Below are 17550 nucleotides of genomic sequence, written 5' to 3' on the forward strand. Positions count from 1 at the left end.
AAGTTAATGGAGAACTAAGAAGAATTATGGGTTACTCCAATAAATAGCACAAAACTAGACAAAAAAAAAAATAAGTCAGGGGATAGATTTCTATACAAAAAAATATAGCAAGACCGAGCTCCAGAGGTCTGTAAAATATTTCAGCTGCAACATTTTTGCTTGAAAAAAAATATCTGAGGGATTTATTTCACTTTTCATCGAGATGTCCAAATCAGCGGTGAGACAGAAGTGACTGCTCCCACTCCTGCCCAAGTGCCCCAGCCCGAGGGGCGGCAGCACCCCGACGGCTCCGTAGGGAGCAGCCGCAGCCTGTGCCAACGCTAACGACCCCCTTGGATGCTGCCAGCTTGGGGAAGGAGCGACACCAGCACCTTGGGACGAAGCCAAGCAGGGAACCATGTGTCCCGGGCAGGTTGGTGAGCAAAGTGGACGTCCCAGGAGCTCCCAGTGCCCCCGTTGGGGCCGGGTTGCCAGAAGGAGCCCACCAGCCCCGGGCGCCGGCGCTAATGAAGCTGCCCGGCCCTCTCCCCCTTCCTCTGTTGTGTTCCCAGGTTGGAACACCCCATCCCACCAGAATGCACTTGAAAGAACAAGATACTTCCTTTGTACCGGGAAACAAACGATGATTAATGTGTTAGTTGTAATTAATCTGCGATGACAGATTAGCAGAGCAGTGGCAGTGTCTTTTGCTGCTGCAGGAGCCAGTGCTGATAGGACAGCTGGTGAGAGGGGACACCAAATTCAATTTGCTCTTCATTTGCATACATATGACAACCATCTGTGCTAATAGCACTGCAATGTCTCTATTAGGCTCTCCTCTCGTGTGCCAGCTCACCTAGACTCCAATTAGACCTTTAAGTGAGAAAGCTTAGAGCATAAATGCTTGCAGAGGGAAGGGGCTGCTCGGCACGGCTCGGCGCGCTGCTTCCCTGCCTGCCGAAGGCTGTGCCCTCACCACCACCTGGGCTGAGACAGCTCCACCTCTGGTCACAGAGTGACCCCAAACCTGTGCCCTCACCAGCCCCACGTTACCCAAAAATGCCTTAAGCCATCCAAGAAAAAACAAAAGAGCTGCAGAGCCTGAGTGAAAACCTGCTTTGCAATGGGGAAGAAGCTTTGACCAGCAAGGGTGGGTCTGCCCCATCCTCATCCACATCTGGGGGCCCTCCACACTCGTAAGCCCCAGGTTGAAGGAAGGAAGCCTGCCCGCAGCCGGGAGGAGGTGGCACGCTGTGGGAGGTCACTCCTGCAAGGGTTGTTCCCTGCCTGGCTGCCATCTGATACCACGTTTACCACTCGCACACATCTGGCTCGCACTGCAAGCATGCCACGGGCACTTGTTCCAAGCAGTAACTTATTTTTGTGCATGTATTTCCAAAGTAGCAGTCCCAGGATCCCCTGGAAGCTAATTAGAGAACCAATTAATTAATGAGCTGGCTCACCTACCTTGTTCTTCCTGTTCTTCCCATCAAGGTGAATTCCGCAACCTTGAGTTTGTTTCTTGCTTTCCGGCCCTACCACCTCAACCCTGCCAGAGTGTCAGTGTGCTGAGTGCAGGGAAGGATGGAGCACGAGAAAGGACACTGCAGGAGCTCACTGCAGCCGCAAGCAGCATCGCCTGCAGCCCACCGAGAGCTGGACCATCGCTCTGGGCACTGCATAGGTAGGTCCCTGCCACACAATCACCTGGAAGCCAGCCGCGGAGCCCAGATTGGCAGCCACCACTGCAGCTCTCCGGATTGGTGCCTTCCTACGGCTCAGTGCTGCAAGCAGAGATTTCCTCCATCCTGACCGGGAGCCAACCCCAAATCCTGCACCCCAGGCCAGCGCATGGCATGGCACCGGGTTAGCCCTGCTGCGACCTCACTGTTCCATCAGCAACAGCTCACAAAGCATCACCTAAAGCAGCCCTGTGCCAGATCACGCTGTCACCCACACTCAGACCTGCCTGTGTGCTGCTTTCCCCTCGTCGCTGGTCCTCGTTGCAGCACCTCCGTGAGACACTTTTATCACCAGGTACAAGAAAAGCAACAGGCTCCCCATGCAGGTACTGCTGCCCTCTGCTAGAGCAGGGGCTGCGTTCAGCACTAGTGTTATTTTTGTTTGTACTGATGGGAAAATACTTTCCCATAGTAAATTTGAATGGGTTTAAGGCTCAAGGGCTACCCATTAACCTACCCTCACCCGTGCTTCCCCCATCCCCAAGGCTGTGCAGGTCACTGGGTGCCTACCTCTGCTTTGCCTCCTGCCCTGGATGCCAGAGGGCGGTGGGACCCCCGTGCAGCCCTCGGCTGGGACCACGCAGCTCTGCTCGGACACTGAGGAGTTACCTTGTGCACGCAACCCCAGGTGGGAACATGATGGGCTTTGTACGACTACCTGGGTTTAATTGACCATATGTAGCACCATCTACAGAATCCTATTTTATGTGCAAATCAGCAGTTTAAATCTGACTGGGATGTTATTTATATCTGATATCCAGCAGGGATGGAGGTTTCAAAAGTCTTTCCAAAACTCTTATGTGATTTTTAGAGACCGCGACACAGCCAGCCTGCCGGACCCCCGGGTCTGGAGGCAGGACAAGGTGGGATTTGTGCTAATTGCTGCTGGGAGCTGGGTCCTCATTTGCGTTTAGTTCTGAGAACAACCGGGCATTTCGGTACCTCCTCCCTGTGCATAATCATTTTGTTATCTGTGTGCAGAGGCTCTGCACGGAGCATCCTAGTGCAAGGCACAAGGAACAACGGAAATAACATCCGAAGCCTCGAAATGCATGATGTAAGCCCAGACAAACCGAACCACGTACACACCGACCCTTTTTCCAACAACTAAGTATGGGCCAGAAGTTTACAGATCAAGCATAACAGAAGGGTACTGTAATTATTCCAAAGCCAGGTATTAAATAAAGCCAAATATTTAGACATAAAGCAGTACTTTAATGAGCCCACGGAGAATAAGATGTGAAAATATGTAATTAAATCTCCCAACGACCTTAACTCTGCCCTCCAGTGATACTAGCCATGGTACAATGGTGATCAAGGCATATTCTTTCCTGTGGAAACCAATCGGTTACATAGCACTTGTCTTGGAGCCCACTTAAACCCGTGGTGATTTTATCCTGAAAGAAAGCCTAGCCTCCACTAGCACGTCCAGTTTTCATATTTTCTCTTTTTTTTTTTTTGATGAAAGATGAAGCAAAGGTTTTATAGTTTGCTTTTGCAAATAAAAAAAAATGCTGGAGGTTTGAGTTTAAAGAAGGAAAATTTCCATTACATACTTTTTATATGTAAAAAACACGTCCCAAACCCACTCCCTGTTATCCACAGTCACAGACCAACAGAGCTTCAATGTAAACCCTACTGCAGAGTTCCCTGAAGCAACAGTATTAGTGTTACATGATTTATATTTTTGGCCTTTTTTTCTATTATCGATCCAAATAATTAACTACCAGAACATTAATTAACAATGTCAGCATGCAATTCAAAAAAAGAAAAAAGCCAAAGAATGTAACAGTCCTAGTATACACTAGTTTCCATCCGTTTTGAATGCCTCTTTTTCGGAAATAATCTCCAGGATCAAGGAGGAGGAGTGAAGGAGAAGCTGCCCAGGGCTACCCTGGGTCCCACTGTGGCCGCCCAGGTGCCGGCAGCTCTGTGCAGGGGCAGAGAGCCAGGACAGGAGGCAGGGAGAGCAGCCAGGGGCTGCGGACATGGATGAGGGTGCGAGCATGCCGGAACTGCAAGGGCAGGGAGGGCACTTGCACCTACTTGGAAATATTATGGAAGTGGCAGCGCTGCAAGACTTGCAGCTGACAAATAGCTTTGGCGTTCAGCCCCTCTCAGCGTCTTTCTCCCTTGTCTTGTGAGAAAAATATTGCAAAAAGCCCAGCGTCAGCTGCAGAGCCCACCCAAACCCCTGCCCCCAGCAGACCGATTCGCCAGGTGGAGCACGCGGCCCTGGCAGCAAGCCATTCCCACAACCGATATAAGGCGGCGTGCTCCCAAGGGGTGGCTTCCATGCATGGGGAGGAAGACCAGCACGATAAATAATGCAGTCCTCGTGGTGGCACTTCTGGATCCTCCACCACCACTCTTCGTTTGAGAGGAACACGCTCATTACCCTTCACCAGGGAGACTGGTCCTGCATGGGCGATGCACCTTGACAGCGCTAAGTGCGTCTGTCTGTCTGTCTGTCTGCTGCTTGAATCACCAATGCCGAGGATAAGCAGCTCCACGCTGCCACTGATTCCACTCCAAACAGCGAATAAATGATGACAAAACGCTCCCTTGCACTGGCATGAAGAAGCTGCAAAGTTCCCTTCTCACATCTTTACGTGCGATGGGGACAGCCAGAGGGGCTCCTGTTTGACAGTGTCCTCTTGTGCAAAAAACAGAATTTTTTTTTCCCCCTCCCCAAAAGGGAGTGAGCATTCTGCACATGTATTTGGGAGCTTCACCCCATCCCCGACTTTCCTCATGGACTCGGCTGAGTCATTTTGCCTCTCGACCAAATTACACCATGCACAGGATGGACGCGGGGTGGCTGCAGAAGATAATTCCCCCTTTTGCCCCAGGAATGCTGCCACATCAGTGAGGAGCTAAAATAATCGCTGGGCACGGGGTGATTCATTGCTCCCAAACCGCTGCAGCTCCGTGGTGGGTCCCGTGCAGCCATCCCTGCCCCTGTGATTACAGAGCCTAATTGCAGCCCACAGGCACGCCTGGACACACAGGCACGCTGAGCTGCAAGGAAATGGGGAAATCTGCTCCTTGGGGGCCTTTTGCTGAGCAGCTCTTAGCCAGGATGCCAGCACAGGATGCCCTCTCTGCAGTGACACGGGTCCCAGGCCTCCAGCCACAAGCGTTGCTGCAAGCAAACAGAAAATCCCCCACTGTGCCAGGGAGCAGGCAGAAAAATCCCACCCGTGCTCATTTTAGGAGACCACATTGCTGACTTCACCCTCGTCCTTTGGGTGTCTCCATCTCCACCAGCACTACAGGAAAGCCAGATGCCTAAAAAGGCAGAGACAAGGCCAGAAGTGTTTGTGCCAACCCATTAAACCCATTCATTAAGCCGAACCCTAATTAGGACCCTAAAAAACACATACGGTGCCACTTTCTCCCATCAAAAAGTGCTCCCAGCGGAAGCCTTTGGGTTCACCTGAACTCCCTTGGGGAGCCTTTGCGCAACCCCACACACAACAGGACTCTGCGCCTTCTCTCTTTCCAAACAACCCTTAATGTAACCACCAGTGCTGGCATAGATCAGTCCATTTCCCCCTTCCCATCTCTGCTCCCCATAATCTAGTGTCTTGGACACAAATTAGTCAACACCAGAGCTATGTTAATTAGTGACTAATTAATTACAGTTCACTGCTTGAATGGAAGAAAAAAAGTTGCTTCGTAGAAACCAAAACTTCGTTTCACTTGAAGTCACTCATTTCTCAAACCTATTTGAAAATGATGTTTTTTTTTAAAAAAAAAAAAGTCGTCTTGAAACAAAGCACTCAGAAAAACGTTGAGATGAAACATTCTGACTTTCTGAAATTTCATTTCTCCCTCATGTTAGGGGGAACGGGCTAGGAACCGATTTGATGAATTCGACCTGAATGGAGGAATTAGTTCAGCTCACTAAGCTTTTTTTTAATTTTTATTTTTTTTTTAAACAGCTACACCCCAAAGTTTATCACACAGCATTACTGCAAATGCAGAATCCGCGTTCAAAAATTTGTGTTCAAATGTGTTGCAGAGAAATGAAAATGACTACGGACAGTCAGCTGCTGCTCTGCATCCCAGCGCGTACGTGGTTTTGGCACACGCGCAGATCCCTGCCTGCCGGGCAGACCCAGGGCAGTGGCACAGTGCAGCTGGAGCAGGGAGCTGGAGCCAGAAATTGGCTCTGGGTGAGCATTGGCTGCGATGCTCCTGATTGCTGCAACTGTGTCGAAATATTTACTCAAGGCTTAACAGGGCAGGTCTTTTATGCTGTGACTAGCAGGAAGGTTCCAACCTGTTTTTCTTTCGTACCAGTGAACGCGCAGGTCTGTGAGAGACCTGAGTGCTGTCTCCTGGCCCTGCCTGTGGGCAGAGGGTAACTGGAGGAAACTAAGGAAATTTCTCATTTTTTCCCTGTTCCTAAGAGGTGACGTTCAGAAAACATCAGTGATCAAATAGCTGCTACACAGGGAAGCAGAAAATTGGAAATCTGAGTGAGAATGTCCCGGATTTATTGATATTCAATCTAAGTGGTGGAATTTTGCTCAGCCCAGCACTGGTGTGCACATCCCTCAGCATGGGACAGGGAACACTGTCGCTATTACTTGCAGTTGATTTCTCTTAAAAGCTCTCCAGCTCTTCCAGCAGACTTGTTCCATCCCGCCCCAGCTTGCCACAAGCTCCCACCCCGAGCAGCCGAAGCCTCTGAGCTGAAGCCGCCAGCCCTGCACCGTGCGGGAGCGCACGCTGTCCTTGGCCAAAAGCAGCTCTCCGAAACCTGCCCCTCCTTGTGGCACCCCTGGAGCAACGAGGGGTCCGGTGAAAGCTTGGGAAAGCTTCAGGATGGCACCGCTTGGAAGTTTGCGTATTTTAGAAGCTCACACTGCATTTCCCAGCGCTTGCATTTGACCCCGTTGTGCACACCCTGACCAATGTGTGAGCAGATCCACGATGGCCAGGAGTGAGTGCATGGGTTGTCTTCTGGGGGGAGTCCTCAGAGGGGTAGAGATGATGGGTGGCACTTCTTTCGTGTCACGACGACGCTGAACTTTGGGGTGCTGGGAGAAGATTAAGCCCCAGGATGGCTGTGCAAGTCAATAACCATCTCCGTGGGACTGCTCTGCCTTTTGCTCCCTCAACAGTGCGCCATGAAATCAAAGTGGTACAACCAGTCCTGGATATTAATTACAACATATTCTGGTATTTCCCGCTTTTCTTAAAAACCCAGACGTTGTGTTCACCAAATTGCACAGGAGTATTATCTTATTGAAAATGGAATTACATGTTCCTGTCCCTCATGGCTTCACAGAAGAGCACCTGCAGGAAACGAGCACATCCTAAATGCTCGGGAACCAAAAAGTAAGTGAAAAAACCACAACAGCCTTGCATCTAAAAATACATCTCTTAATTTTAAAGCTGATCTCGTGAGTTTTCAGGCTGACTCAGGGCTCGCACCTACCACTGTCTCACGTTCCCAGGCTGGAGCAGACAGCCCTCCTTCCCCTTTTCTTTGCTTTCTGCAGTTCCCGGTTACTCCTGGAGCCCCGCAGATGGGTGCGATGCCACCATCCCCACTGCACCAAGCAGCCACGCGTTGTACACTTGCCTGAATTATTTTTCCCTCCTCCTACAGCAAGCAGATTTCACTGCCTGGCTTCGTTTCAGTCTCATTTCTTTTTACTCAGTCCTCCCTATTCCACAGTTTCTGCTTTTATCCTTATAATAAATTAATCTCCAGTGCCATTTCTCAGTCTTATATCATGGCGAGGCACCGAGCTCCGTCTCTGCCCGAGCCTGTTCCCCCACCTCCCTCACGATGCTCTTCTCTGAGCTTTTAGTCACTTGCACTCAAACCTTTGGTTCTAACTTTCATTTTTTAAAGTGGTTTATGACTTCTTCAATTTAGTAAGACGTTACCGAATGAGGTTGGAGTTTGGCTTGTCAGCTTTTCCATCAAGGTTATAAATCTGCTTGTGAAACATGAATCTGATGAGAGGTTTGAGAAGTACCAGGCCCTATTCCTAACAGGCTGCAGATGCCCGTGCCTCTGGATCTCAAATGAGATCTATTTTAAATACACCGTGTTTTCTCTGGAACACATAGCATGGATGCTATGGGGATCTAGTAAGACCAGCCATGCCCTGAGGCCCTGCGCAGCCTCCCATAGTGTCTTGAACCCATGCAGCCTTAAATCCTATTATCTTATACACCAAAATGTATAGCCTTTGTGCACCAGCAGAACACAGTCCAGGGTGGTCAAATGGCACCCATGGACTGGATTAATCCCATGATATCCAGCCCACTGCCTCCACCACAGAGGAGAAAAACCCGAGCTCATCGCAGCAGGTTCCTATTACCCCTGAAGACACAAAGACCCATCCCCATAGCAGAGGAGAAGTGTGCAAGGTGGGAGAGCAATCGAGGCAGCCCTTCTTGGCTGGGATCATGGCAGTGATTACCCAGGGGTTAGCCAGCACCTCCCAGCCAGATTACATCTCATCCAAGTCTCTAATGGGCAGCTACATGTTTACCCCAGGTAGCAGCAGGACAGGAGTGTCCCCCTGTTGGAGTCTGCCCTTGCCACAGGGAAGGTGCACTGGAACTTTGCTGTAAATAGCCCCTCAGGGCCCTTTTTTCATGCCCAAGCACGAAGCCCCAGAGTTTAGAAAGCAACCAGAGCTCAGGTTCAAGGCAGCAGCACACAACTCAAGTGAAGCTGGGCTGTTTCCTCAGAGCGGGAGTAGACACGGGGCAAGGGGCAGTTACCCCTGCAGCCCCACCGCTGCCTCCCCAGCAGCAGGGATCGCCACCAGCCCCGGGGAGCACCCACTGCAGGGATTGCCACCATCACCCACTGCCGGGGCCCCCATCCGGACCCCAAGTGCCCCGTCACTGCACAGGGAGCCCAGCTCACATCTCCCACACCTCAGCTCAGCCATGCCAGGGGGTTAAGGGACTTACTGGTATTATGTTGTGCCACTAAGCACCACAGATAAAGACCAAAGCCAGCACGCTGTGCTCTTACTACACCTTTAAGACCTGGGATCTAAACACTACATTCTTCAGCCCCACCTACTGGCACTGCCTCTATTTGCTCTTTTGCATGTCGAGCATCTCCACACATACCAAAAAGCAGCACCCAGCACCCTGATGCTGCCTCTGAGCCTGCCAGAGGCTCCCAAACCAAGCATCCAGACCCTCCCCATGAAGGGACAGCACCAGGTCCTTTATGGAGAAGGGACCCTGACAAAAGCCCTAAGTTAGCTAGGCACATAAAGAAAGAATAACCTTTGGGCAAGCTCTTCCTGAAAACGCAGCACTTCCTTGGAAAGGAGGCTAGTGGGGAGAGTTATTAGGGGAAGATTTACTTCCATGGGGATGCCAGGCTTTTAATATCACCCTTTTAAATAATGCACATTTAAAAAGGTTATTTTACTGAGAGAAAAGGTTAACGCTATTGTTAGTTCTCCTGCCTATCCTAGATCAAGTGCCTTGTGACAGCCACCAGCAGAAGAAATAAATATGACATTACCTGGCTGGGCACAGCTGCGTCAGGCGGTGACACTGGATGACGGCCAGCAGTGGGACAGCCGTGACACATCTTGCTGCAGGGTTTCATCCTGCCCTTGGAGGGGTCCTAGTTAAGAGGCCGATCTTGGCTGTTGGGTCAGGTTTGGGCTCTTCTGAACCTGCCATCTCCCACCTCACACTGCACCGTGCACCTGGGCAAAAGGACCAACAGCACACAGCTGCTGCCCATCGGGATGCCCTCGTGGCCCCAGCCCACCTGCAGCTCAGCATCTCCCCCCAGCTCTCCCCTCACAGCAGCTGGGGGCTCTCAGCAGGACCTGGGGGAGCCACAGCAGCTGAATGGCCTCAGATGTTCCCACAAGTCACGGCGCCTATCGCTGCAGAACCCCAAATCTTTGATACACAATAAAGTCACAGGGCTTGTTATTGATACTCAACACCGACAACGTCATGAGCATGCAATAGGAAAGGTGCATGGCTTGATGCTTCGCTGTGCGCTTGGACACAAGAAACTGCACCAAGCAGGTCACACAAAATCCATTTCCTTCCCTTGGTCTTCCCAGATACTCCGCCCAACCCAGCCACTTCTGTGTTGCCACCTCCTGGTTCCAGTTTACTTGTCCCCAGCTCAGCGGTGTTGCTGCTGACTTTGCATTAGCCCTGGCTGTTCTGCACCAAGGGCTGGTGGAGCAGCTGGCAGGTAGGTCCCCCCACCAGCCCACCTCTCCTCCACCTCCAACACGCAGCCCTGGGAGGCAGCCAGGGACGGCCTAGGGCAGGAATAGTCTTACTGGGCAGAACCAGGAGCATGGCAGAGGGGCAGCTCCAGGATTCAATCAACAAGAGTGGAGCGGAGAGGAGGTCCCAGCTCTTCCTTTCCTTCTACAAGCAGTGAAGCAGGCATGGAGCCAGCAGTAGGATGTGCAGAAAGCTTGGAGGTGGGAAGAAGCTCAGGAGATGCTCTATGATGCAAAACCTTTTTCCCTTGACTGGTGATTACCTGACCACCTGAGCCTTTTTTTCTGATTTTATCTTTCTCTTCCAGAATGAGCTAGGAAGAGCCAGGTGCTGTGCCAAGCTACCTACTCACTGGGCAGACACAAACAAGCTAGGGGTCTGGGCTGGGCTTGCTGGGGGGACAAAGCAGGAGGGGGTTCCTGGAGCACATCCAAGCACAGCCAGGCATCCCAAAAGCATTTTGGACTCAGCAGATGCATAACAAATATATTGCAAAGTGATTCAATCAGAACAGCAAACAACTGGTGCTCAGAGCAACTCCTGAGCATCTCAGAGCACCAGGGCCTGCGCAGCTGCCCAAACAGCAGGGGAAGCTGCTGAAATCCCTGCTGCAGCCCCAGAAACACAGGCAGGTTACTGGCAGTGCTCCGCCTGCCTGTGAGCAGCAATACCAGAAGTACAGTAAGGAGTTTAGCCTAGAGAGGACTACAGAGCAGCAACATTTACAACTTATGTGTGCTAGATCACATTATAAACTTTAAAAATAATATAATATAATAATATAATACTTTAAAAATAAATAGACTAAAAAATAAAGCAAAAGTTAGAAGAGCTCATAGCAGATCTAAGGCTAGGACCACCAATCCCCTCTAAAAAAAAAAAAAAAGCAGAAGAGTGCCTTTGAGCCAGCTTTAATAGCTGAGGGACCCTCTCTGCTCCAGCTAAGAGCCCTCAGCCCGTAACGAGGCTTTCTATAAAGTCCCCGTACAGGGCTGTCCTTCTGGTTTTCTTGGGAGCTTTAGGAAAGGTGGCAGCAGTCTTCTCTAGTTCAGGGGTTGCTACTGCTCATCTCTGATAACAAAAGCAAGAAATTATCTGCTTCTACAGGGAAGGCTTCAGTATGTGCTTTTATCTTTAATTAGTGTGTGGATATTAGGCAAGGAAAGGCCTACCTTATGGTATTCTTATCTGTTCAAGCTCTGTCCTGGATGCATTCAGTGCTGAAGGTGAGGAAGGAAGGTGTTATGCAGCCAGCCCATCTCCAGAGCTGGCTGCTGCTTTCAAAACACAGCCAGCACCTCAGCTGCCTGCCTGTGGGGGTGTTATAAGGGTAAAAGAAGGTTTTAAAGCTGAGCCTGGGGTAATCAGTTGAGGAAGCTGTGTGTGCTGCTGGACAACAGGAATTGAGATTGTAGTTCATGCTCCTAGAGAATACTGAACCTAGAAGAGGAATTTGATAAACTGGCTGCTCCAAGAACCAGAGCGGGCTGTGGAATTGGACTTTGCTGATTATTGTAGGGTGAGGAGGAGAAATAAGCTTTTTGGCTTAAAGGAAGTGAAAAAATGAAGCAAAATATACCTTTTTCTCTAACAGAAGGACTCCCTGGATGAGGCAATCAAGATGGAGTATTTTCTACCCTACACAGCTAGGATTAAGGCTGGTGCCTGCTGGTGGAAGATGCACCAACCTGCAGCAGTGTGAGGCTGGGGAGGGGTTGTGATAAACCTCTCTGTGACATAGATGTCGTAAGTCATAATCACCTGCTCCTTGGTGCTCATGGATGTTCCAGACCCTGCCTCAGTGCCCCACTGATGCAGCACAACCTCACACCTCCAGCTGCAAGCCGCATCCCTGCGGTAAAGCAGCCAGCTCAGAGAAGCCTCTGCTTGGCCAAGCCCTGGGCAAGGCTCCCCTGGTGCCTCTGCAGGTGGGAGACCCCGGGGATTCTCCAGGCTGGAGATGTCCGGGTGAGGCTGGAGGGATCTGTGGGGGGTGGGCTGCTGGAGGTGTGAGCATCTCGGCTCTGCTGCTAGCAAGGTAATGAGTTTTCTAACTGAATCATTAGCTCTGTTTGCTCCCTGTTAACCTCTTCTCCCAGTCTCATCAAGAGAGACAAGGAAACATGAGTCATGTAGAAGAGGAAATTCACTTTTAATCTTTGATTTACGGATACACTAACTTGCAGCGCTTTCTGGGATGAAGCTCTTTTCCCCACTAGGCCCCTACTGTCTTTGGCAATATTACAGCTGGGAAAAATTAATCTCCCTTAGTGGAGAAAGGTGGCCTAGGGAGGAAGGGAGGGAAGGGCTTTCTGATTCTAGCCTTGGGATTGGATTTCTCCAAGCAGGAGAAATTGATAGATGGTGGATTTACAAGGGATCCACTGGGAGCACTGTGGTCAGCTACGCAGTGTGGCTAGCAGCCTGCAATCTGCAATCCCAGCACATTCTGAGGCTCATGTATGTTCCAACTCAAATGTAATTTACTTCAGTGGGATCTCTTTGCACTTAGACCTGTGCCCGGTGGCATCACATACCTGTAAGCACAGAGCGAAGAGTGAAGGGGCAGGCTTTCCCCCATCAAAATGGGTAATCAGGAGGCACTAGCAGTGGCTGCTCTGATGTGCTTTACCCAGGGTTACAGCTCGCTGGCTACTGCCCTGTGCTGCTGTGGCTTGGCTGGTGAGAAGCACTGCATGAAGCTGCAGTGGCTTGGTTGGTTTCTGTAGCACGTGTCGTCTGGGTGCCCGTGGGGATGATAGAGCTGCACTTAAGGACTACAGGCACGGAGTGGGGTTACAGCAGGTACCTGCTAGCAAAGCAGGGATCTGACACTGAGGTAACTGCTTGATTTTTTTCTGCAAACTGCCTGAGCAGTAAATCTCTAATAAATCTTCTAGGCTCTAAGAGCTGTTTTACAGACTGCTCTTGGATTTGTCTCAACTAACTTCCAAAGGCTTTTCCTGTAGCCTATGCCTCCTGGTTTTACTGTGGAAAGGAATATGGTTTTTAAGACATTGGTTAGTTCAACAGTTAAGCTGTTAAGTTCAGCTGTAAGTTCAACAGTTAAGATCAGGTGTTTCAGATGGGCTAAATCACTCACTGGCATGAATTAGCACACCTTTCAAATCAAAGCCTTGCTGCTTTAAATCACCTACACTTTTTGTCAACTTTCTTCCCCTTTTCAAGCCCCCTTGTCTTCAGCCTGGACCTGTATTCATAACCCCAGTGTACAACAAATCCTTTTCTGTTTATTTTGATGCACTTAAAAGCCCCTGGTAGCAGTGGTCTGAGTAATGGTTATGAAGTTATTCCTCTCTTTACATGCCTTGCTAGGGAAGAGCCCCCAAGGGCTTTGGGTTGTGCAGGGAGGTGGGGTGGGGAGGTGTGGGCAAGTGCACCCATCTGTGAGTCCTTGCTGAAGGGTGGCTCCCCTGGGATGGCTGGTGGGGCTGTCTGCAGCCTCAGAGCTGGAGATTATTGTTATTGTGTTCAACTGTCTTAATGTAACAAACCTGCACTGGGAAGGACCCGTGTGACTTTAACACCTTGTGTAAAAAGGTCCTGGTATGGCAGGTATGGCATGTAACTCGTCTTTATTTCTCCTGGTAAAACCTTGTTTAAACACAAATGAAGGGTTGCAACATTCCCAAGATGACTAGTTTTTAATTCAAGGTAGAGGTCTGGTAGTCACATGGAAAACTGCAGTTCCTTTTTGAACAGGGAGTCCTGTTAACCTACTGCTCGTTGGACTTTGAAGCACTGAGATGTCCCAGATCACAAAGGAGGAAAAAGACAGGCTTCCAATCATGTCTGCCCAGGGTGTCCAGGAGCAGAATTTGGTTTCTGTCCAAGTTCACTGAGGTCCAACAGAGACTTTACAACTTGGCTTTTTAGCTGCTTGCAGTTCTGAACTCACTTTAAAGCTCTTATTCCCGGGGTCCTGTGGGCATGTGAGCATCTCAGCAAATTCTTCTAATAGAGGAAAAGTAAAAGTGATGCTCAAGTGTGCTGTTTAGAAGAAGATAAACAACCTGCTTCCAAATCTGTGCTAGCTTAGATGTACCAGTTTTGTCTTGGCCTGACTCCAGGGTCAGCAGTGTTGGGCAGAGGGTCTTCAGCCACTCTTAGAGTCAAGCTTTTGAGTTGCACTGGAGGCAATCACCTGATTTATTACTTGGTTAAAAACCTACCTACCGCAGTGCCTGGCAGGGCTGTGTACGGATGAGGTTAGCAAGTCAAATACAGGGGCTGGATGTGAAAGGGTTTGGTAAAGAATGAGATTCATAACTGCAGTAATTACACCAACTAGAAGAGGGGTGATTAAGTTCTCCATCTGGGCAATAGAGCTGACCTGTTAGTGTCCAGCCAGCCCTGTGATAGCTGCGACTGGTGATTTATGCTGTGATGATTCAGTCCTCTAATGATTTTTGGAAAGCTGGTCCATCACCTGGAGTTGTTTGCACCTGTAGATCAGCCTGGCTGGTTTGCTGTCTGTGGTGGCTTGTTGTTCTTGCTGGGTTGCTCTGCTGAACACGTGTTTGGGCTGTATCACCTTCACCTGGGTGAGTGAGGAGGAAGGGAAGGAGGAATGTGAGAACATTCAAAGCAGTGCTATGGATGCAAACTGAGGCAAGCACAAGGGCGCTGTGCAGTTGGTGATGCACACATAGGGACATGTTAATTGAGAGATGAAGGAACTTCCAGCTTGCTGGGGTAACATGTAGAACTGCTATGCCAAGGGAAACCCAGCACCTTCTTTCATGCTCCGGGAGATTTGCTGTAGCCCATACATGCCCACTTTGCTGTCCCTTTGGCAGGTTGCACTGCTGGCAGCCTAGAGTTGCTGGGTGTGATATTCTGCCATGGTCTTGCAGCACAGGCCATTTGTTTTGAACAGCTGCAATCTCCTTAAAAAGCAAACAAGGGGAGAAAATTAATGTGTTTATACAGACAGATCATCCACTGGAGCACAGAGCTTAGAGGCTGTGCATGATGGGCCGTAAGGTGGATTTAGGGGGAGCAGAGTGGGGAGCCCCAACTTAGGTTGCAGGACACCCTGGTCATGGGTGGCCCTACAGTGGCTGCTACCTGGTGTAAAGGTGTGAGCAGTGCTGCCAGCAGCCCTCACCCCCTGCCTCCAGCCCACACCCCTGGGACCTGACAGTGGATCCCCCTTCCCTGTGCATGGTCCTTGTGGGTTTGCTGCTGCTGGTCTAATCCTTTCCCTCCCCTGGAAGGAGGGGAGAAAAGCAGGGATCCCTGGGGTGGAACAGAAAGGAGAGAAAGAGGTGGCAATGTTTGCTTTTTTTTTTTTTTTGAGGTGTTGCAGCAATGCTTACAAGGGGAGAGCATCATCTCCTGCTTCATCGCAGCATAGCAGTCTCAAGGGTATAGCAGAAACGCTCCCCAAAAGCTTTGCAGAGCCCATACCTGTGCCAGGCCTCCCCTTCCAGGCTTCCCAGCACCAGAGGTGGCAGCAAGGACATCTCCTGGGCGCAGGGGCTGGGAGGCTTGGATGGGGAGCGGAGCTGCTGCCAGCGCAGCCCGGCAGCTGCGGAGGTGTGAAATGCTGACACACCAGCTGCCAGCACCATTTACATCAGTGAGATGGGTCTCTTAGGACAATAATGGATGTAGGACAAATGATGATGGTGAGCTGAAAGTGCTATTACTCATTATTGAAACTTTGGATTACTCTCTGGCCAGTGCTAAAACCATAAAGCCGGCAGCCAGTGGACAAGCCCTTGGTAACCTCTGCCACTGAACTAAAAGCTTTTGGAGGGGGAACAGAAGTGCTATAAATCTTGCGGGTGACGTTAAACATTTGTCAGAGAAACACTTTGGACTTATTTTAATCTCTTTGTTTCGGGGAGTTCATCATAACAAATAACCGGTGCCTCGAGCCCGGCCTGTGAATCCCCCGCCTCTCCCGGCTGCAAATGGAAACTCAAAATGGCCCCTTAATAGCAAGGGCAGCTCTGCCTCTCATGCACTGTGTGGTCTGCGAGCCGCTCCTAAATGGATAGTCCTTGCAGTGTTTACACGTGCTGCCTATTATTGCAATGACGCCGGGGCCTGCAAATGTTTTAACTTGATTTTTTTTTCAAAAAGCCGTCCATTAATCTTCCTCAGCGCTTGGAAGGAAAGTAAATTATTTACGGTGCGGATGTTATAGGGGATTGTTCCTGCATTAACATTTCATTTGGGAGTGTTAAATCTGTCTCTCAGGCTAAGTTAGGGATTCGCTCTGCCAGGTGACTTGTCCGGAGATGAATCCCATCCAGGCAGCGCGGCAGCGAGCGCCTTCCTCTGCCCAGGGCTTCCTGGGATGGAAGGAGCACCCTGCGCTCCAAGTGAAACAAATGCAGGGGCCAGGGAGAATAACCTTACCAAGTGTATTTTTAAACTGCAAATTTCTGTGCTCACCTAAATGAGAAGCAATCTCGGCTAAAAAAAGCAGGTTCTGCGCTGACTTCTCGCATGCGGCCCTGCCAATGCACCGCCGTTAGCGTTCCTGCTATTTCTGTCCTGCCTTATTGAGGCCATGCTGCTCCATGCTATTGGCAGCTAAATCGGAGATGGTGATGCATTGCCTTGGGTTCTCCTTTAAGAGCTGCTAAGCCTAACTTTAAATTAGTGTGTCAGAAAAGAAGCGATCCTGGCTATTGTCCCCACAGTGTCCAAAGGAGCCGTTTTTGGGCTCTCTGCTGAGCTCTCCTTGCCACTGCTCCTCCCAGATCCCTGACTGGGAGTGATGGGAGCAGGCTGATGTGTGAGGAATTAGGCACCGTGTTCTCAGGCTTAGTTTGGATATTAATGAGTTTTAGATACACCTTGAACAGCTAAATTGAAAAAATCACCTCCAGTCCTGCAAACAGCAGAGCTTCATCCTGGGGAGAGCTGTTAGAGGAAGTCCATGGCCTAACACAAGCCACCTCGTGTCCCTGAGCACAGCACTCATCCGAGCAGCTGCTGTGGAACAGCCACAGAGCTGTAAATACCCGAGCTCCTGTATGTGCTTTAACTTACGCTGCTGTATGCTGAGCACCAGGGCTCCCAGGCTGTCTTCTGGCTGTCCCTGGCACTCCTGGGGCAAGGACTTTCCCTCCTGCAGCCACCACTGACCTTCCTGTGGCTGCAGCAATGGAGCTTGCAGCAAAGTGCTCTGAGAGCCTCTGCTGAAAAGTATTAGATAAACACGTGTAGTAACAGCACATACTTAAACCTGACAGCCACCACTTCCCTGCTACATGCTAATGTGTAGCTGGGGGAAGTGCATGCACAAATAAAAGCTGAGCTGCAATATTGAGGTCCTGCAGCGTAATCCCCGGAGAATAAATGCTTGAAGAGTTGATTGGAAGGCAGGGGTTAGATGCAGGCAGGCTGGGGAAGGCTGAAGTTGGGAGCCTGCGGTGGATTTGACCAGTGAGGATGAGTCTGTTAATGGAAATATTGATTGTCTTGGAGGTTGAGTGCTGCCAACCAACCTGCACATATGGTACCAGTTTTATTGATATATGAATAAGATTAAACATGACACCTGTGTCAAGTGAATCCCTGGGTA

This window comes from Anser brachyrhynchus (genome assembly GCF_964034855.1).
Source record: "Anser brachyrhynchus genome assembly, chromosome: 18".
NCBI classification, from domain to species: domain Eukaryota; kingdom Metazoa; phylum Chordata; class Aves; order Anseriformes; family Anatidae; genus Anser; species Anser brachyrhynchus.